Source organism: Plectropomus leopardus, chromosome 24, assembly GCF_026936395.1.
Source record: "Plectropomus leopardus strain MGB_pleo_1.0 chromosome 24, ASM2693639v1, whole genome shotgun sequence".
Taxonomy (NCBI): domain Eukaryota; kingdom Metazoa; phylum Chordata; class Actinopteri; order Perciformes; family Serranidae; genus Plectropomus; species Plectropomus leopardus.
The window spans coordinates 10,787,431-10,810,101 of NC_142199.1; the positions used below are offsets into that span (position 1 = coordinate 10,787,431).

The 22,671-nt window shown below is 40.2% G+C and overlaps 1 long non-coding RNA gene across 1 annotated transcript in view; it reads left to right on the forward strand.

The window, feature by feature from the left end:
- LOC148185494 (uncharacterized) overlaps positions 1-22,671 on the forward strand; it is a 31,686-nt gene that overhangs the window by 7,313 nt on the left and 1,702 nt on the right. The window contains exon 4 of the long non-coding RNA XR_015775830.1: positions 16,455-16,574. This is a non-coding gene — a long non-coding RNA (uncharacterized LOC148185494). The remainder of the gene's footprint in view (positions 1-16,454; positions 16,575-22,671) is intronic.

A 22,671-nucleotide genomic window follows, 5' to 3' on the forward strand; every position in this document is an offset into this window, starting at 1 on the left:
CATTTTACTATGACATTTGATTTGTTTATGTCATACAATGGATTTTATGTCATGACAAACTATAGTATTACTATTATTATATACTACTATACTTTTTATGATTTTTCAGTGACATTTTGTTTAATTTTTGATATTTATTTCTATATTATACAATGGCTTTTTTTTTTTTAACATGTTTTTGATCATTTTAATGACATATTATTCTATGGAAATTTTCTGAGTTTTTGATGCCACTCTATACTATGACTTATGACATATTATACTATGACATCCTTTGTAGTGCTTCACTATTTAATAAAAACAATGAAATAGAGACACAGTGTTTGACAGTGATGTACCCACCCACAGCAGTTGAGCAGTGGCTTCTGCTGGGGTATGACAAACCTCTCACAGAACTGCAATACACAGTAATGCTTGATTTGGTAGTGATAATAATTGCAATTGTCTAGTTGTCTAGTTTATTCATGATTTCATGAGCTTATGATTATTTAGGACAGGTGTGTAGGCGTGTCTTTATTTTTTATCAATATACTGAGGGGTGTTATTTTTAGCATTTTTGATTATTGGGTGTGATGAATGTCACTCCAATATATATTATTATTACTCCCTAGTTGTGCAGGCGTGAAACCACCAAGGTTTTGCACTCATGCTCAGAAATATTCATACAACTTACACTGATTTAGAGCAGAAGGAGAGCGAGCAGTAAAAAGGAGAAAATAGATTTTACACAAATGAAACAATCGTTGTGCATATAAGCAAACAGAGCGGGGAGGAAAGGGGCCTGCTCAATTTGCTTATCAGCCCCTCTCAAGCTCCAGTTTGGGCCCTTTGAGACATAACAGCATCAAGCCACTGGGGCACAAGCGGGGAGTCAAGTAAACACATCGTAGTAGAATAAGCAAGCCACACAAAAGGCCTTCCTCCCATGACCAAGGCCACACACAAAGACACAGAGCTGCACTTTCCATATATACACACTGGGAAGAACAACAAACAAGCAACCACATCCACTGACAAATACTGCTGTAAATATCAAATCAATATCCCAGCTTTATTTTTGAAACTGTTTGGACTTGGCGTCATCGTGGGATTATTTGTTACAGTAATAACTCTCGGAGGATGGAACCAGGGGAGCACACACCACCTGCCCTCTGAACACACACACAGGAAGAGAAAACAACATTACAACTGCATGGTTGTATGTATTCACGCATTTAGTTCCCATGCGTCCTCCCACCCATCCTGCTCAGTGTTTTCTGCTTAGCGGACTGTCTCCCTCACCTTAAGTTGTTATGGAAACAAGAGTGGCTGCAGCAGCATTAGCATGGGATGTTGTGTGTTAGCCCTACAGAGCGTGGCATGCTAAAAAGAGCCAGTTCAGCAGGTCAAACTACAGCATCTCGTTCACTCGGCGCCCTGCCAAAGAACGAGAAGCACTTCTGTACTTGGGTGCCTCTGTATTGAGTGGTTTGCCTCCCAGATTTATATAGAAGTGAAAATACAAAAGGTTTTGCAAATTATGCGCATATAAATTCACTTCTCCACTGCTTTTCACCTGTATTTTCCAGCCATTTGTGTCCAAAATATGATATTTTCCCTGCAAACGAGTCAGGAAGAAGAGGATATGAGCCTCCCTGCTGAACAGGCGTGTCCCCTGCTCAGTTCTGACTGGTGCCATTGAAAATCATTCATAAATATGAAATGATATATTCTTTTTATGTCAGCACAGTATATACATAATTGTAGATGTTTCTTACTGTATTATAGGGCTGGGGTGACGTGTCAACGTAACTGATGTAATCAATTACGTGAATACGTTGATTCACGTGAAGTGCGTCGACGCGTCGTATCGTTTCACACAGCACGCATCATGAGGGCTTGAGTAGCGCCAAGCGTGTTGTTGTTTTTTTTTTGGACACTCATTTTATCAAGTTAGAGCGTGCACACTGCCTCCCTGAGCAATGCCTGTCAGGCGCGTCTGAGCCGCGTGTCAGCTGCAGCACATCTAGAGAAACGGTGGCTCGCCGTTTTTTGCTGATAGAATGCATTTTATTTTGAAACATTTATAGGACTGGGTTGTCAGCTGTGCAGGAGCTTGCGCAACTTCATATATGAGTGGAATATGTACTTATGAATATGAAAATACAGTACTCATATCAGCAGGTAGCGATATGCCTTAAGGCCCAATGACTTTTTAATATATTTTATATGCTATACAAGGACATTTTTAATTACTTTCTAATAATCTTTGATATACTTAACTATGACGTATTTGACATTTTTATGTTCTTATGACATACTATGCTATGGCTATTTCAATGTTTTTTCAGTGTTCTATGCTTGTAAACACTGTATTTATGCAAGTGTGCATGTTTCTTATGACATGACCATCCATCCAACAGATCTGTATGACAACATTTGGTGTTAAAAAGGTAGCCTTTGACACACAACACACACCACCGCTGGCACTGCAATGTGTCTGAGAGCATCAGTTCTTCATCTGCAACAAGATGCTTCCAGTATTCCCATGACCCCCAACCAAATAAATAACCCACCCCCGTTTGACATCAGTGAGAGTCCTTGTCTCCAGATGCTCTGCCTGCCTTGCATCCACCCAGAAGGCCTCTTCCTCCTCCCCCTCCTCCCCTTCCATAACCACACTGAGCCTTGAGGAGAGCAATGCTACCTGCATACAATCAGCACATGCACACACGTAGCCATGATGGATGGCCTTCTTCTCTCGGTAATGCACAAAAGCATTATCCGTCACCCTGCAGCCCAGAGGAAAGAGATGCTCTTTTAAAGTTGACACTCTGCTCCGTGGCAGCATCCCCAGCAAGCCTGTGTGGAAGTCAGCCCGGCTGTGGAGCCACTCATGCAGGAAGGTGCCTCCTCCACCTCCCACTAATCTGTCTTGGGTGGGAGATCATGGAGGCACTTCCAGTTCATTTAATACTTCTCACTTTATACTCCATTATTCAAAGTTGTTCAGGATAAATCACACTAAGTGTGCATTTGTGTCTCATGGCAAGGGTATATGCATAGAAATACTCTGTAACCTTAAGTGTTTGTGAATGTGCATACTCCACCAGTGTCAAATCCTGGAGGAAATTAAAGGGAAGTTTACCTTGCATAGAGTAAGACAGCATGTCATCAGAATGGCCAGTTCATCATACAGAGAAGGAAACATGATGTGTTTCAAATCTGGGTACATATTCTAATTGTCCAAAACGTTGTGAGCAGGTTAAGGTTGCAGAGGCAGTAGAACCTCTTGAAACATTGTGTTGGGATTATTTGGGTCAGTGTCATTGTCCAGAGAAGGAAACCCAGTGCCTCTAAAATCTGGATTCTTCTCGTGATGGTCTTTGATGACAAGCACATCCTTTAGAGGAGATGGGGTTGAAGGCATTGGAGCCTACTGAGGCAGCAGGTTAAGAGGCCTTAACATGAGACGGGCCTCTTTATCATCAGCTACATCAGCTTCATCATCCAGAGAAGTAGGTGGAGGACTTGAAGGCAGGGGACGCTCACAAGTCTTTATCCTGAGGCGTGATATTAGATCAGCCAGTTCTTCATCCAGAGAAGCAGGTGGAGGACTTGGAGACAGGGGAACCTCACAAGCCGAGAGAGGCTGTGACACTAACAGGCCAATTTGTCGTCCAGCGAAAGAAACCCATTGTTTTTCAAAGTTGGTTGCATCTTCTCATTTTCCATGGCCAACACATCGTCAGCAGGTGGAGGACTTAAAGGAAGTGGAATATCCACCAAAAAACCCTCTCTACACCGCATTTCAATATATAAGTTCTCTGCTGAAAATTCACTTTACTTCAAAATAAAGTGGATTCTTCACAATCTTGATATGGCCGCAAGTCACTTGAGGTCCATTCAAAGTAGACCATGCAACCAACTTTTGTACTGTTTTGGGACCTACCAAATTAGATCTGCTCTATTATATAATATGATTTTATAGTGTCTTTTTGGTGTAACTGATTCAGTGTCTTTAGACATGTCAGACCCAACCAGCATTTTTATTTACTTCTCTCACACTCACTGAGAGTGAGTGATGCACTTTAGTGGTTTTGATCAGCAGACAGTGATGTCCAGAGGCAGCTGTGGTCGTGTCAAAGCCACTGCCGCCGCTCACTCTAGGGGTTGAGGATTTGGCAAAAGTTGCATTTGAAGGTCAAACGCATCAACCTCACGACATTTGCAGCAGGTCGCTGGAGGGCATGAAGAGCTGGATTCACTCATCAAAGACTCATCACTGGTGGTGGTATCAACCCTCACAACCACAAATCTGTGACTGTCAGGAGGGGACATCAGGAGACTGTGTCACCTCAAATGGCTCCATTTCTTAGCTAAGTGCTTATTCATTAATGTAATAAATTGTGTTCATTTTGGGCTTTTGATGAGAGGAAATCCTGTGTTTTTGAGAATTATTTTTGAACTTTCTTCAGCATTTGTTTCACTGTTTTTCGAAGAGGGTTTAAGAAATTAACTCAGAAGAACAGTTAGGATCATAATGTCATGATTGTGCTCTCTGTGCTGGGAGTTAATAACCTATACATATTTTGAAAGTTTGATGAACTCCAATCTTTCCATTTTTTTTTCCCAAAACTTTATGGTGGAAATCTTTGGCTTTCAAAATGGTGACAGACTTGTTTTTCAGTTGATCTCTAATGATAAATCAAACTGCCTTCTAAGTTTTGAAGCTTACCATATTTTTTGTAAGCCTCGAAAACAAGTGGTACCATTTTCAACACCCTAAATATAGAATATGATTGGTATTAGTGCCATCATATGCTGAGGGAATGAAAGTGTTCAGAAACCATTCTTCTCACCTCAATTCATCTTTACACTTCGTGTAGTCCATGTTTATTCCCTGTGGGAGTGGAGTGCAGGAGAAAGGTGCTTTTTTCCAGTCCATAAAGCACAGACTTTATCCAGCATTGATGTACTAGGGTCTGTGGTGCAGCATTACAATCATCCTTTGAAATTTGTGTTTCATTCTACTGTAAAGTCTTGTGCAGGTTTAAGATACACAATATCTCTCTTTTATTCCATTAATGTTCTGTTCATCTTCATATGACTTGTCTTGAGTAGCTGCAGGGAATTGCTCTGATGTGAGACTGCCCCTAGTGGTCAAAATAAAAGCATTTTGAAGATGGTTTTAGAGATGTGCCACTCAGGATGCAGTAGTGGACAGAGTATTTAGACCATTTACTTAAGTAAAAGTGCCACTACCAACCTGTTAAACTACTCCTGTACACTGAAATGCATTGAAGTGTTATTTAAGTAAAAGTGAGTAAGTATAATCAGGAAAATGTACTTCAAGTATTAAAAGAAAAAAACAAAACAAAAAAAACATCAAAATTGCATTATATTACAAAACACCTCAAAAGTACCTCAAAATCATTTTAAATAAACACACTTTGCAAGACAGGACAATACTCAAGTACAACTACCTAAAATTTGTCCTGAAGTACAGCACTGAATAGATTTCTTTAGTTATATTTCACCACTGTCAGGATGTAACAGCATTGGCATGGTGCAAATGCTTTTACACAAAGAAACTGCAGCTCAAAATCCACATCTGTATTTCAACTGGGTAAGGTGCGTGGTTAGTTTTCAAGTCCATTGTCCCTGAAGTGTGTAGATAGGTTAGTTTTGGGCTCTTCGTCCTCTCTAACAATACCTCTTTGCCTCAGCCTATCTGCCTCTGTATCTGTGACAGATTCGCCCACATACTGACGCACTGGGGCGTCAATCTGGTTTCTTTAGCCTGTGTTATCTTGCACATACACCCTCTCCTCTCTGTCTTTCTCCACCACTTCTCACCCACCTTAAGGACCATAGTCAGGGTGCAGTTGAGCAACACTGGAGGTAGCCCTTTTGTGTTTATCAAGAGCGGTTTGACAGCAGATCTTATCCGCCGTCACAGCAGGAGAAGGTGGCTGAACTACTCTCAGTGGGCTGCCAGGGTCGGACAGTTCAAGCTCAAGCTCATAGATACAATGTCAAGCTCAGTAGGCCAAGTGGAAAGTCTCTCCGAGTGGTGAGCGCTTTCAAAGATCTCTTAAGCTAGAGGTCATCGACCCCATGTGCTGAGGAGCTAGTCGCCCGTTTAAAGGCTTTGGGTTACATTCATAAAGTATCAAAAAATCAGAGCATCCCATCCTTTAGTATCCCCTCACAGGAAATCTGTTCGGGTGTGTCTTAACTCAGCATGAGAACTGTAGGTGGTCCACTCACTCAAGTATAACAATGATGAAATAGGTTGAAAACTTCATGAATGGAGAAATCTCGCCGCAGACAGCCGTCAGCGTGCAGGTCAAAGGAAGAGTCTAGACCAGATATCTAAACTAAGAACTGGGCACACAGTTTTTTCCAGGAAATTCTGTTTGTGATTTTAACTGTGGGTTGGCTCTGGCAGATAAGCGTGTCTCTTGAAAAACAGACACACAGTCGTAGTGAGGGGGAAGCTGTAGTATGAATACAGACCATCAGACATATGCCTGCATCATGCATTCAGATATCTAAACACAACAAGGGCTACCTATCTGCGTTTTTCCTCAAAAAGATAAATATACAGCTTTAATATGAAGGAGAACATTCATTGCAAGCAATAAAATATTTTCTAGTAACTCACATTCCCAAGTTTCACCACATCATCTGGTGTCCTCGGAGTCATGTAAGTGACTGGATGTTTTGGCTGTGGGCCCGCTTTGCATCGCTGATGGCTCGGTTCAGGGTGGCTCTTGCACCTCATTGGTCATCCAGGGTTCCTCATTTGCACAGACAGTGATTGTTTTGGTGACACAGACATCCTCTATATATTTTGTGTATGTATCCAGATACAGCTTCTGCATACTCCTCCACATTGACCGTTTGTTGCTCACTGGCTGCCTCTTTAAACACAGACCAGTCAGTACATTCAGTCAGTCAGTCCAGCAGCGCGCTCATGCCCTCCTCTGGCCAAAACTTAACTTGCCTCACAACAGGTTTTGATCTTGTGAGCATGGGTCTGTGTGCTGGGATTAGCAGCACTGAGGTATGGTCAGAGGAGCTCAGGTGGGGGCAGAGAACTGCTTTAAAAAGCCCCTGCTGTTACTGTACACATTGTTCAGTGTGTTAACTCCCCGAGTCGCAAAGTCCATATTTTGGTAATACTGAGGGAGAACTTTCTTCATGTTGGCCTGGTTGAAGTCCCCAGCAGCAATGACCACTCCATCAGGATGTGTGGACTGTAACTCACTGATGGAGCAGTACAGAGTGTTAAACGCCTCACCATCAGTTAAAGACACACCTCCAAGTCGGTGGCCCCGTTGTATGGAGATGCTTATCCCCTGCCATGCTGGGATGATGAGCTGAGTCAGACCAACTCGAGCCAAGCCAGTATGTGTGTATGGAAAAAGGCTAATTGCAGCCCAGTCGCAAGCAGAAAATGTTTGCATTGTAGGTTCATATTGAGGTTTCTAAAGTGACGAGTAGTCTTTATGAGCTGACTTTATCATTGGGTGGTGGATGATATGTAGACCACTGTTTGAGACCTACAAACGACAAAAGTGAGTCATTACTGTATTTTCAGCGGCTTTATAGTTGCCAAACTTGGTGTGGGGGTATGGTTTTAGTTAGCCGTCACTGTTTGTCCAGTGGGGATAGTGTCATTAAAAGCAGTTGTTTTTAGGAGACATCACTACATTTACAACTCCATAGTGGCATGAAAACCAGTTGTATTTTTGCTGTCGCATTGCTAATTTTCCGACAGGAATTGTACCCCCAAAACCAGGTATTTTAAGCCAAATTTTAAGCATAACTAATTGGTTTTTGTGCCTAAACCTAACCACACATTAACCACAGCGTTTCAAGGTATCTGCTACATAATAATATGAAAATCGCTTTCTTAAGTATTTGCGGTTTGCAGAAACATAAAAAATTTCTTGCAATTTAGTTGTAAATGGACACCACCTCATCAGATAGCCTAGAACCTGGAGCTACACTTCTGTTTAATGCATGCCAAAAACAATTTAATTTTGGCAAATGTTGCGCATCTACAGTGTTTCACTTATGAGGGATGAACTGCTTTCCTCTATTACATTCTGACTGTTGGATCACGGCTGCTATGACAAGCATATTTTGGGTTTTTTTACATACGAAGCTTGCCTGCAGCTTTAAGAGGAGTCAACAGAGTGTAAAAGGTGTTAATGTCTTGTTATGGCCGCAGAGAATCATGATCATCACCATCATCATCATACCGTCACACCCACAGATGTCTAACGGTTATGGCGGCATGGACCCAAGCTGACAAGCAAAATGGCAGAGTCTCCTGAATCAGCCATTTTACCCCGACAGGATGTGTGACCCTGAGGGCACAAGCACAGAGCACACATGCGATTGTACTCTCACTCACACACACACACACATAGGCCATCAAAAGTAATGGTGTGTGTCCAGTGGCAGGCAGGGAGAGTCCTCTCATGTCTGGCAGCCATAACGGTATTATTGCTGTAGATGGAGCGTGCTGGGGAATATTGTTCCACACCATTGGTATGCTGCAGACGTCCACCAGTAACGAACACTGGCGGTGATGACAGAATTCGGTATTAACACCAGACTTGTTGGTTGATGGTTTGACAAGGAGCCGCAATATGTGGATTCCTCCGCAAGACGAGAAAAGTGCATTTTTCAAGTGGAGTGTGGATTTATGTGTCTTTTTTCAACAATAGGTGACTATTATCAAAGAGATGGTGCTGTGTTATTACTCTGAGCCTTTGAAATTCAACACAGACAGCTCTATCATTTACTAGATACTATCTGAGTTCATTTACTCACTCCTTGTTTTAATTTAAATAAATATCAAAGGCTGTTTAATTTAAGCTGTGAGTGCTCATTGTGTTATTATACGCCTCTGATACAGATTGCAGTATTATATCTGGGTCTGGTCTGAAGAATGCATGTGCACACAAACATGCACGCGACCTCTGTCCAGGCCCATAATTAACCCTCTTAATTAAGAGGGAAAAAAGTTGCTAACGAAGGAAATGGATTTAATTAGCTTGGTCTTAGCCCAGGCACACGAAAAACACACACACTCGTGCACTCACACGCACACACAAAACAATTAAGCCTCTTTTATCCCGGCTAATGGCTTCAGTGACTCAGAGCCTTTCTCATTAAGACTATCAATAATATGCTGATTACATGCATCCACTGCTCTCCTTTATCGGGGCACAAAGGGACGAGTGTGTGTCTCTGAGGTTTCAGGGGTGGGGCAGTCTGTCTGCACGACCTTATCAGCTAAAATAGACGTTTGAATTGTTTGGCTGGAGAAGCTAAAAGGGGCTTCGCTTTGTGGTGGCTTTATTTTCTGCAGTTTATCTTATCAAAGAGGCCACGTGTGTCTTTCACAGGGAGGAAATGCCTATGAAGTTGTACTGCTGAGGGCTTTATGGGGGCGAGATAATAGACTGTGGAGTGTCAGGGACTGTAGGGCCGTAGATCTGTCTGCTTGTCTGAATGTGTGCCACCAGCCCCTGCTGGCTTTCAATCAAATACGTTCCTGCCTGTCTTTGGAACTGTCGGTTTGTCATCTGTCCATCTGTGTTATTTAATCATTTTAAAAGGGACCTGTTATGCTAATTTTCAGTTTCATACTTGTATTCTGGTTTCGACTAGAACATGTCTACACGGTGTAATGTAAAAAAAAAAACATGTTATTTATATGATATTGTCAACTTCAATATTTGTATTCATCCTCTGTCTAAAACACTCAGTTTTAAGTAAAATTGAGGAAAAATTCATGCAGCTACTTGTAGCAATGTACTGTACATGCTGCTGGTGAATAACTGTAATGGAGCACTGCAGCACTTTCTGCTGTGAAAAGGCACCAATAAAAGCATTTAATCTCAAATGGACATGTGGACAAGCAGAAATGTGATCAGAAATCACTGAGAAATGAACATCAGCAAACAAAATTAAATGTTTCCCTGAAATAAGCTGGTAGCTAATGCAGCAGTGTACCTGTAGCTGAGGAATGTCTGTAGCAGAGTATAACAACACTTAATGTTGTGAAAAATCACAAATAAAAGCTTCTAAACCAAAATCTTCAGAAACTGACATCTTCTAGGTGGAATATAAGATGGAATCAGGGTAAATTGTATAAATAAATAACAACATTGTCAACCAGAATTAAATGTTGTCCTGAGGTTAGCATGTAGGCCTAGCTTTGCGGAGCAGTGCACTTGCAGCAGGGGAATGACTGTGAGAAAGTAGGCTGAACCCCAAACAACTTTTACCGATGTCTATAAGTGCTTCTCTGTTGTAGAAAAGTCATGCTTCAGCAGAAGGGGCCATGGTGTTGAAAAACAAAAAAGCAATCCTCTAACTTTTTCTCTTTTTCTGTTGTACTCTGTATGTTGAGGTGTGTAAAAATGTGTGTTTTAGACAGATAGTAAAGAGAGATAGACAGGCGTCTGTCACACAGGCAGGAAGACAATAGGTCTGTGGTTTGACCTTCAGTCTCTTCCTGTTGTAACAGACACTGGGGTCCCTCCCAGAGGAAGACAGAGGAAAGCGGGTGGCTTGACCTGCAAAGCCACACCTCCAGCCCCCCTCCATGCCGCATCCCTAAACATCCCTGGTAGGGGCTGCCACGCTCCCTCTGATCTCCACTGTTTTCCAGTTGATGCTATTGTGAGATTTGTTTTTCATGTAAGTTCTGAGGGTCTCGTGTGGCCACCTATGGTGCTGACAGACAGACCTTTGTTCGCTTCCCAGCCTCCTTTAAGTAATAGTTTAAAAAATGCATGCTGCAAATCTGATAAAATTCTGTTGACAAAATGAATCAAAAATTATAAAATTGACCAATGTGCATTTTAGTTGCTTTAATGGATAACAGTGAACACATATAATCGCGTTTAAATTTGATTTTTATTTTACTTTTCGTCCATTTGCTTGCTTTTCTGTAAGCTTTTACTGCATTTCACCGTCAACAGAAGGAGTTTGCGCCAGAAAAGGATTGCATGTGGACCTTCAGTTAATATTAATTTTTGCTTATAATTTCGATTAAAGGGACGCTTAATTAATTCACTATTGCTCTTTCATAAAATTGTGGGACTTAACAGCAACAGATTAAAAAAGAAAGTTTAAAATCTTTACAGCAACCGCAAAGATATTACAACTTTTAGCTTCCAATTTGGATCCTTCACCAATTTTTCATTTTCCATCATGCAACCAAAAGCATAAGCATGAAGGTTCAGTTTTAGAAATTGTAGTCTGACACTAAATATTGACTTCGTCAAACTTAGAGTAACCAAAAGCATCCTTAATGAGACACTCTTTCTCCCGCCTTGTAACTCAAGCTTGCGAAAAATGAATATGTATGAATATGTAATTTTCAAGCTGAAATAGCCCCAGTGACATCATCAGGGTTATTTTCACGCTGGGAGCTAGGCTTTGAAGCCAAATTAAGTAGTGGACAAACAGTAGAACGCCTGAGTCTGTCACATGATGCCAATGGCCCTAAAAGACTTTTTTTCCAAAGACTTAGATGGCAAACGGCACATATGTACATCAGTGGATTCATTTTTTAAAGCATCACAACCCCCTGCAAAACAACTTGTTTCACTGTCAGGCTTTAATGCATTTGGTCAGATATTCTTTGGAAACAGCCGCAATATTAAATCGCTTGATACCCATTTGAGTTAGCCGAGCACTGAATTGGAAGTAGCCAGCTCGGCCAGCAGAAGTCTCTTGTGCACTTGCTCTATGGGCCCAATGATGTGGACGCAGTACCGATCATTGGGGTAAATTCATATGATGGAAACAGAGCTTTTTTTAGCTTCATGTCCACTGAGCAGCTGTCATAAGAATGAGGGGGTCCCCACCTTGAATGCTGTATCTGCATTTTTTGATACATCTATGTTCAGGAAAAATGTTTGGGGACCCCTCAAAAAAAAGGAAAAAGGGCCCCTCATTTTCCACTATTATACAATGCCAATTCATGTAGGATCGCCACTGGAAATTTTACAGTTTTTTTCACAAGCTGAGTGACTTTTATGTGTTAATCGGCAAAGGTTCACTTTAATCTTGTGATACTGATTCTTATTGTCCAGCCCTTCATGTAGGTGCAATATAAATCATGCAATGTACTCAGCAGGGGGGGTAACCTGCTTCTAAAGGTAGCTACAGGCAGTAGCTCCTTGGTGTGGGGCTAATATTTTAGAAAGGACAACAAATCAAGCCACTTCCACAAAATACAACTGTAATCCATTGATTTGTTTCAATAAGCAGCGTTATAGACTTTGGACTTCTTACATAGAATATGATTCATCACAACACTGCAGCCTGCTTGCAGATCTGGATGTCACCGTTCTACCTCTGGATGACCTTTCTGAGCTAAAGATTGCAAAATAGAAAGAGCTCAGGAAGGATTAATTCACTGAAACCTTTCCTTAAAGTTGCAGCTACCTTTTTCACAACTTATCTTGTTCCAAAATTCCTCCCAACCGTCTGTGCCACATGAGCCAAATGCAACAGCTCCCAAAATGAAAATAAAGTCTTTCTCGGAGGCCTGTGCTCCCGTGGCTCCTCATCAGCTGTGCCAACAGCACGGCGCAGATCCTCTCCGGCCCAAACACCCACCGTATACGAGATAAATAAATCACCATGCTGGGAAGCATCTGCACCAGGGAAGTTAACACGGATGTGACTTACTGCAGAACAGATGTCTTTTCCGACTGAAATAACATCAGATCCATCGCATAGTGAACCTAACACCTTCCTTTTAAGCACCAGGAGGATAACCACAACAAAAGGCCCCTCTTCCGTTGATTCCAGCTTTAGATGTGGGTTTTTTTGGTACACAATAGATGAAAATATTCTGGCCTTCGTGTTTGATGTGGACTTATTTTCTTGCGCTGTTTTTCTTTAATGGGAAGATGTGAACGGTGTTTGATCCCGGCTCTCAGGCGCATAAAAGAGGAACAAGGCCGCAGACGAAATTCACACCTCTCATTTATGGATTCTAATATACACATATTTGTCCTATAGACCACGACCTTTAATCCTGACTGGCACGCTGAAAGGGGATGAACACCCGGCACACAAACACGCTCTTTTATTATTCAAAGTGCGCCAGAGCTATCAACCTGAATAAATAAATCCCCCTCTTATCTCACAACGCAAAACTGGATAAGCGCTCCCACCGGGTCTGGATGGAGGAAGCTGTCAGCACCTCTATTTTGGTTTGCTTCATACAGAGACAGAATCCTGTTTTTCTCTCAAATCCATCCTCCTGGTTTTCAATCCCCAGAGAGTCGTTTTCCCTCCATGTGCGTGAGACGTATGTGTCCCTGCCACGCCATCCATACATGATCCCTCTTTCCTGCTTATCTGCGCCGCTGCCGGGCCTATATCTTTCAGCAGTCGATAAAGCTGCGACGCTGCAGAAATTTCCAGGTTAGGGGGAACGAAAACAGGATTTTCCAAGTTGTCAGCCTTTAAAGCTGTTTGGGAGATATATTTGCCATTACTCGTCTCGACACCATTGCCTTCTATATCACACCTATGTGGCTGATTTGACACCTGTAGCTGCTGAAAAGGGTTTTATCTGTGGCCCAATTTCACAAACCTTGGATTTAGTTTGTTTCATGTATCAATACAGTAAGATTCTGGATGCAAAATCAGACATTTTTGCAGTGTCAAACATCTGATGTCCTCTGCCTATGATGGATATTGCACAGACATGATTTCTAATTTACAAAAGCCAAGACAGTTTGTCCAGAATAATCAGTTTGCCTTTGGTGGCTCAGAAAGTCTCTATTCTGCAGCGTTTTCCATTCATCATAAAGAACAAAAGGAACCGAAAAAGCCCACATGAAGGGATAGTCTTGTACTGTATGTCATTCAGCTTTCTCACAGAGCAACATTGCCACCTGCAGCCAATAAAAGTCCAAAAGAGACATTCACATGGCTCCTCAGGCATGCTCAGTTAAACATAGATAAAGGCTTTTAATGGATTGAAAAAAAACCTTGCTCAGACATTTTGAGTCTCCTCCTGGTTGGTACATGTTAATTTAAATGACATTTTGCATGTGAAGTCCAGGGGCACTCCTGATGCTTTGGACCCCTGGGCCTGTGCCCTTTCGGCACATTCAATAATCTCTCTATAAGTTCGGCACACTGGGAGCTCAAATGGAGATTCATCCATGCTAAATACTAGATGTAAACTGAATCCAGTTATCTGTGCTTTAACTTTGTTTCTTTTGGAAGGTAGTCTGTTTCCTTATGTTTTCAAAACTTACACAAAACACAAAACTTTCTCAGCATGTTTCATCCCCCAGACATGATACAACAATCCAATCAGTAGGAAAATGTTGGCATTGTAGGTTTCTATAAATCGATACTTTGAAACTTAGTTGTTTTATGTTTCAATGCAGTGGTGAATGTGTGGTTAGGTTTAGGCTCACGTTGATTATGGTTATGAAAGATGTTTGTTCATAATTAACCCAGCTTTGGTGGCATATTCATAACTAGAGAAGCAGTCGATGCCTCTGTAGAAAAAAAACAAAAAAATCTGTCAGGTAACCCAGTGATGTCTCAAAAATTTCTTAAAAAAACAAAAGGCTTTTCCTGGCAAAATCTACTGTGGAAAAACAGCAACTGGTCACTAAAAACACCCATGTTTCATAGCTGAAAAGCTGGAGCAACTTGGTTAGGATTGGGAAAAGATCATGTCTTGGCTTAAAATACTCCGTTTATGGGGGTACAATCCCAGCAGAAAAAGCAGTAATGTCTCAGTAGAAAAACCATCGTGGTTTTCGTCTTCTACAGTTGTCACGAATGTGTCAGTGAATGAGATGTTTGACTGTGAATGTGTGAGATGGAAGCATGGATGTATTGTAGAGAAGGATGGAAGCCATTCCCTTTGCTCTGCTGCACTCCTGTGGAAGTCTAGGGTAGGACAAATTGTGAAAAGGACGAGCGTAAGGGGTTGGACAGAGCACATGTAGTTTTATATTTGTGCTTTTGTGTTCCTTTTTAAGATAGGTTTAAATCAAAGACACGGCCTCCAGGGCCCGAGACTGAGGAGGAGTACTGAAGGGTATTCCATCAAGGTGGATTAAGGAAAAGCCTGGTTTACGAGTTCAAGTGAGAGACCTGTTCATGAACGTGGCTTATGTGAGTCTCTGCTCAGTAACCATGGTAACTTGTCCTACTGACCTAGTCTTCTCCATGGCCATGATGTTGAGCTTAGTTTAGCTGCATGTCAAAGAATAACGTCCTATATGTCCAGTGTTTAGACGTTTTTCTCACTATGTGACTGAGCATAAACGCACGTGTTTGGTTCAGTTACAAAGAACGTAATAGTAAAGTTTTTTAGTAGTCATGTCTCGCCACTTTTACGGTCTCAAAAAGCCAGTAGATTATTTGATAAAGGCCAGCCTATTTCAGTTAACCCCCATTTTATTCACAATCACCCTCGTTTTAAAGGTTTTAGGCTTTAGGCTATGTTGTTGTGACGCCCCATTTTCCATCATGCCTAGTGATGGACTGAGTGCATTTGGTTTGCAGTTAAGTTTGCTGTTTTATGTTCCAAAACAGCAAATGTCATTTGTTTTTAGTGTTCATAATTTGTCTATTCAGAACATGGTGGTTTATGCTGATTATTGTAATCTTGTGTAAATTATAATTTACACCATGAATGAGTTGGCGGTGAAGCCTTAGCGCTAATAACTGGGCGTAGTAATAACTGGGTTGAAGCGTGGCTATTGACATATCCTTTAAGAGCATCTTTTTGATAATTTTTTAAAAGCAAATTTAGGGTATTTATGTCAGTTTTCCTAAGTAATCCTGCACAATCATTCTAAACACATCTGAAATTATCTAGCCTACTGATACTATAGTCAACGCCTTAAGCTTATCTGACTGTTTATTTTTTATCAAATGCAAACAGAAAATAAGTAGGCTTGTACAACTTTTGCATTTGGTCTGTCAGCTTTTCTCCCCAGGCCGTCCCCTACGCCCTGTTAAGTACATACAGCTTTATATTCCTCATTAAAAAAAATGGCATTCTAATTTTTCCCTCTTTTGATCATCTTTTCGCACAGCCATTCATCTGGGCTTCTTATTTACCCTGGGTGTTAGCACAAAGCGGGGCTATGCAGGCCTGAGTCAGCCTTGATTAGATGAGGCTAGATTAAGATAGTGGAACAATTTGAGGCGTAATTGGGAGATGGCACTAGTTTAATATGGGCATTTTCAGGTGAGCTTGGCTCTTTTAAGATATGCTGATGGAAGATCCCCCTGGTAAAACAGAGTTTTGCAGTGGCCAGAAGTAAAAAACTAAGGTTAGGCTATAAACAAACTAGAACTATGCTCAGTCTCATCTGGCCACCTTTTTTTATGTCTTTTTTATTTCTAATAATTTTTTGTCTTTTGTCTTTATTGTATAGGAAAGGTTTACGAGAAAGGAGGCGAGAGAGAGGATGACATGCAGCAAAGGGCCGCAGAATGGAATCAAACCCACGGCCACTGTAGAAAAGACACTGTATATGGGACGCCCACTCTACCAGGTGAGCTATCGAGCACCCCAACATAGAACAAAACGTAAAAGTCTCTAAAGCCTGTGTTAACCACAGACATAATGTCAGGAATCCCACCCAAAATCCCATTCACAAAACCCACTGACTTAGAGACAAGTGAACAGAAGATGCTTGTATGTTAAGGGATTTTTCCAAAGTTTAAAAGTCATAATGTTTTCAGTCTAATGAAAGATGTTACTTAGCTGCATCATGGGAAATGTATAGCCTAAAAGACAGGATATTTAGGCCTCCACTGCTTCAATTTGGACCATTTTGTGTTTAATCCGTCTCTTGTGAGTCTCTCAGCTTCATGAATGTGCAACACTGAATCACCGAAAGGCCCCTTTAAGTATAAATTACCATAAGGATTTTATGTGTGCAAATTCAAGTCTGCTTTTTTCATGTAAAGTTGATCATTTCTGTGATTAAATTGCTTGGGGCAGATTTGCAAAATAATAGATTTACAGGCATATTTTTTGTACCTGCCAAGGCCACAAGATGGAGCAATCTACCCATTATTGGAGTTCAGGAATTTCGATGAATGTCATTTAGTAGTTAAAACAAAATGTTTAATACATTAAAATAATAACATTGAAGTCAGAATATTTTCAGTGTCTGCTTATTTAATGTCTGTCTGTATCTGGATTTATTAATTTTTATATTATTATTAATGTTAATAATAATAATAATGATAATGATAACATTTATCTTATATAGCACCTTTAATACATGGAATGCAGATGAAAGTGCTTCACAGAGCAAAAAAAAGAAATGCATAAAGGCATAAAGAGGAAAATAGCAATTAGGTATGCAGAGTAATTAAAAGAATCAGAAGGTAAGATAAAACATAAAAAAACACTACAATATTAACAGATCCAATATCAGAGACATCTGGACAATATCAATATATGACCATTTGAGGGGCAAAAAGAATCAACATAACCTTTAAGTCTCAATAAAATATCTGAAATTAGCAATAATATTATTATTTAAGAGCATGTTGTATATTTTGCTTAGGTCGTACATGATTTCTCTTTTATAATGTTATTTGAATGATAGTAATCTGTGCATTTAGCTCAGAGGTCAAGGCAAATATCTGTGTCTGTGTATGTGTGTGTCCATAGGTGTGTTAGCAAGGTATTTAATTGATTCAGCTCCCCGGTGCACCTCTCTTCCCGCGCACAAACACACTCACACAGGCACAAACTCGCCGATCCGCCGCCCACTCTCATCCATAAATACATTTCCCCTGCAAATCACACAGCAAATAAATCACCATGGTTACAGTAATATAATAATTGGTGTACTTGAAGGAGGCTCTGACTGATGATGCTTGCAAAGCCACTTAGAAATCGATAATTACAGAGAAAATATGGCATGCGCGAATTCATTTAGCAGCAGAATGGATGTTGAGATGCCTGTTTGATCCACTGAGCAGGATGGTGCGTGGAAATCAGAGCGAGGAGATATGAATATCAGGAAATATGAGTGCGTGTGAGCGTGTGTCTCTTGTTCTTCTCAGCTCATATGTAATCACTGGATTGTCATTTGTGAGGGTTTCTTGTCAGTGTTATCTGCCATCAGCAGGCTTTTAGAAGCTGCTTTGCAAGCCAGACTTCACATAAAAAGTTGCTAAATTTGAGGTGATCGTTTTTCTTATTTTCTGATCTTGTTTTAAAATTTGCAGCAGAATTAAACATGTAAACGCAAGATGAAACTTAACTGAAAAGATAATGACCTTGTCATAATAAACATTTAAATGATTTCATTATCTTGAGGCCCCGTCCTGGAGAACAGCAATATGTTAAAATCTTTGTTTAGGCCCTTTATTACTTCAGTACGAAATATGCTTATGCAGTGATTTTTGCAAAATACATTTGTAATTAATCAGGTTACCAAAAACTAATTACTGACTGATATATCCACAAAGTAGGAATAATAGAGGGGCCCACTGCCCATTTTAACTCCGGAGTGCTGTGAGTCGGTTAATTAAAGCCCCGATTTCAGAGCAAAATGTTTAAGGTTCAACTTTTTAAATCAAAGTTAAATTACAAATTAAAAAATCAGATGTGAAAGAGGACTTAAACAGATACAGGACAGTGATATTTTAAAGGAGAAAAAAAGGTCATGAGTTGACTGAGTACATCCAGGGGCAGACCCAGATATTGGAGACATTTGGGGCATTTACAGCAGCTATAGTTCATATTTTTCAAGCCATTGTAGTCAATAGAAAATCTGTACATCATTAGGGAAAAATATGATATGGTACATTTTAAAAATATCAAAACATTGCAAAAAACATTTCATGCTTGGAGGAGGTGGAAAAAGTTGGTTTACACAGAAAAGGTAATGTGACTACTGGAACACAAATAAATTATGAATTACAGGTCAGGACCCACTGTCATTGCTCTGTCACTGCAAATTTTTTTGTTGTCTCTTGAGGCTTTTAATTGTTTATCTCAGTGAATCAACTCCCAATATTTGCATAACGGCAGTGGATGAAAATGAACATTAATTCAATTTTTCTTTAGCTGTTTTTTGGAAAAATCAGGTTAAAATTGTGCTACATTTGGATGGGAACCCAACTATAATTGCCAAGCAACAAAACAAAACATCCTGTAGAGACTACATTGTATTTCTGAATCTAATTGTTATCCAGCTGTCTTCATAGTTCTGCAACAATAATACAATACCAGAAATGTTGATGACTAATTTTGACTCCTACGACCTAAAAGAGGAAAAAACTGTCTGATTTTACTGTTTTTAAGCTGAATAACATAGGTAAGGTAGGAAATTTGTATAAACACTCATCTTGAGACCAGTTTTTGTTATATTATGCTAAGTGGAGTTCACAGACCGAATGCTTAGCTGATAAATCTGCTCCATTTGAATCCATGCCATAATAATCTGGGACACTTTGATTGCAAATAAAGGATCCCCAACAATGCCAAGTGACTGTGGTATCCAGTGAACTGAAAATTTGGCAAACAGAGGCACATTTACTCAATTATATTAGTATTTAAGGAGTATCATGGCAGGATAAGCAGCATGAGTATACACATCTATATTAGGGATGCTAGATATTGGATTTTTTGGCGATAACTGACATGCCAATAAATAACATGTAATTTGGCCAATAACCAATATAATATAGATATTTCCACTTTTTTTCCCCACCTAATTTTAGTGATCATCAAGTTTCTTCTTTGATGGAATTAACATCAAATTATACATACTCTTATCATGATGACCCACCAGCAGATGGACACATATAATAAATACAATGCTTTTCACTGTATGTTATATTCATTTAATTGTGCAAAATAAGAAAAATACCACAACTTAGGGTTCATGTTAACTTAGTAAAACTTTTTTTCACCATGTTTTCAAATGAGATCAAACCAATTTGCTCAGTGTCCAAAGGTTTAAAAACTTTTGAAATGCCTCACAACACAAGAACAGTGATGTCAATCCAGGTTTCAAATAATTAAAAGCCTAAAAAAAAATAGGGGCTTTTGCAAAAACATACAGGGTTAGAGCTCATAGGTCCCCGACTGCTCCACCTGTGGTTACATTGACTACTGTATCTGTTTTTGTATACGTTTGTGTTCATATGTGACAGTATGAAAGCCTTTGCCAAATTTCCAATTTGTTGGAGACCACTTTAACGCACCATCAGCCTCAAAAGAAATTTGTTGAAATTCAAAAAGAGTCTAATACTATATTCATAAAAATTCTTTCATCAAGTAAAATAATTACTTTCTTAAAGTGGAAAATTACAGAGCTGGACAGAAAGACGGACACACGGTCAGACGTAGACAGAGGGGGGACGCCCACCGTCTGTTACAGAGTCTAGGAGGTCAGCATGTCTTTGCTAATGGAGGGGGTTGCCTGCTCTTCTATGAGGCATTGGAAGTGTCCTTGCAACCTGCTGCGGCAGCCAGCAGCCTTGCAGCAGAAACATCAATATTTCAAGCTGATGGGTCGCCTTGAGATAGGTTATTATTGTCTCTTACACTGAAGGAAACACATACACACAACCACATGTACACTAATATGTTTTCTCACTGTGTTACGTCTTTCACACTGGAAACAGAATCCAAACACTAATTTTTCATTCACTAAAATCCCAACATCATTATGGCTTGTCAAAGTGCAAATACTTAATTACTACCTCCAACTTCACTCTGTGTTTATGAGCGTCTGTGTGTGTAAAGAGGAAAACAGTAAGTGTGTGTGTGTGTGTGTGTGTGTGTGTGTGTGTGAGAGAGAGCATAATTAGCTGACTTCTCTCTGATCCTTAATGTATTATTGAATATTTCAAAGGAGCCTCAATCCTCTGGGCTAAGTGACTGCCAAGTGTGGATCACAGGGCGGGTTCGGCCGTGATGAAGGGTGGTTCAGCCATTAAGGAGTCTGGGCCGAGCTGCTGGCCTTGTGTGAACCTGGGGCTCATGAATAATATAAATACCTCTACTGTATTTGGAAGCACTTTGGACTGTAGAGAGGGATGACATTGATTTTCGGTCGTGCAACTTCAGGGAACAATTCAATTTTAGTGGTCAAATAATGGGTTGTAGAAAATAGAGGATTTATTGCAATCATCCCTGATGGAGATCAACAGCCAGTGTCTCGAATTTGTTGCAGCCGAACTCCACACACTGCAACCTTGACAAGGCAATAGCTGTGTTGTCATGGTAATATGTTATTTCTCCTGACATTTCCAAGATTTTCATCTCTCACAATTACTGCCAGTCTGTTTTCTTCTCTGAAATGTCACCATTCATTATTGGATTTACTCTGCAGTGGGACGAGATCTTGAAATTATGAAACACTTATAAGGCAAATCTTAATTATGTTGGGCTGAAAAATGATGAAGTACTTCATTATTATCTGAAATTTCTGTCATTATTAATGAGCGTTTAATAGGGAGGTATCTATTTGAGAAAGCAGCAAATAGTTCACTGTTATACTGAATGTAGACTCTAACTTGGTCCTTGGTTAACAAAACACTGCTTTACCCAACTAGAACACATATTTCTGAGACACTGAGTAATGCATGTTTTTCCAAAAATCTACACACTGTATTTGGTAATGAGCTCACACAAATGGAGCATCTATCATCGGCATATTTTATGGATCTGCGTGTCAGGGTTGATTTTTTAGATATGAGCCACCGTTTATTCAATAAAGCTGGAAAACCAGTGGTGGAAAGTAACTAAGTAGGCTATTTTCACTACACTTAAAGCTGTACTAATCAATAATTCTATACTGACAATGGTTAATGTGAAATGATGGTTAACGTTAATTCTTTTTTTCATCTTGAGGTTGCCAGGCAACCAGCAGGGACTCCAGAAAGTCACTGCGCTCAACCAAGAAATAGCAAATGGGAATCATGGATGTATAGAGAGAACTGACTTATTGTAAAAGCTGAGCTGGAAATTCCAAGATTAAACAAAAAATTACAATCTTGCCCAAATTTATGCCATATGCATGAACACAGCCAAAATTATCAAAGAATTAAGAATGAAAAGCACGTAAATGCGCCAAGCAGTCCCCAAGGGTTAACAACAGAGAAGTTAGGAAACAATTGCAGCACATTAAGTTAGTCAGGTGCTTCTTTTGAACTGACTCACAAATGATTCAGTGTGGATTCTCCAGTATCTCCATTTTTGCTGACATGGATCCTGGAGGAACTGATGAAGCAATATGACCAAATGGCTGCAGCAGATGATTTATGGTGATGCATAACTAGTGTTTTCACAGCAGACAAATGAATCCGCCTCAAAATGGATCCTCTCTGCATTTTGAATAAGCTCTCCTGGTGCAGTGGACCCGCATTTGGGGATCATTTTGTTCAGTGACAGCGGGACCATCTTCAATCCATCATTACTTAGGACCCTGTGATTACTAAAATGCTCATCAAAGTCATAGTGGGAGTAAAATGCCCATGCGATCTCCCTGCAATCAATCAAATTGACTAAACCACAATGAAAGTGTGCACACACACTCTGTGAGCTTTGTGTCAGCCATAAGCTGTTTCCATTAAACCTGCGCTGCATTAAGCATTTGGGTTAAAAGCTTTCAT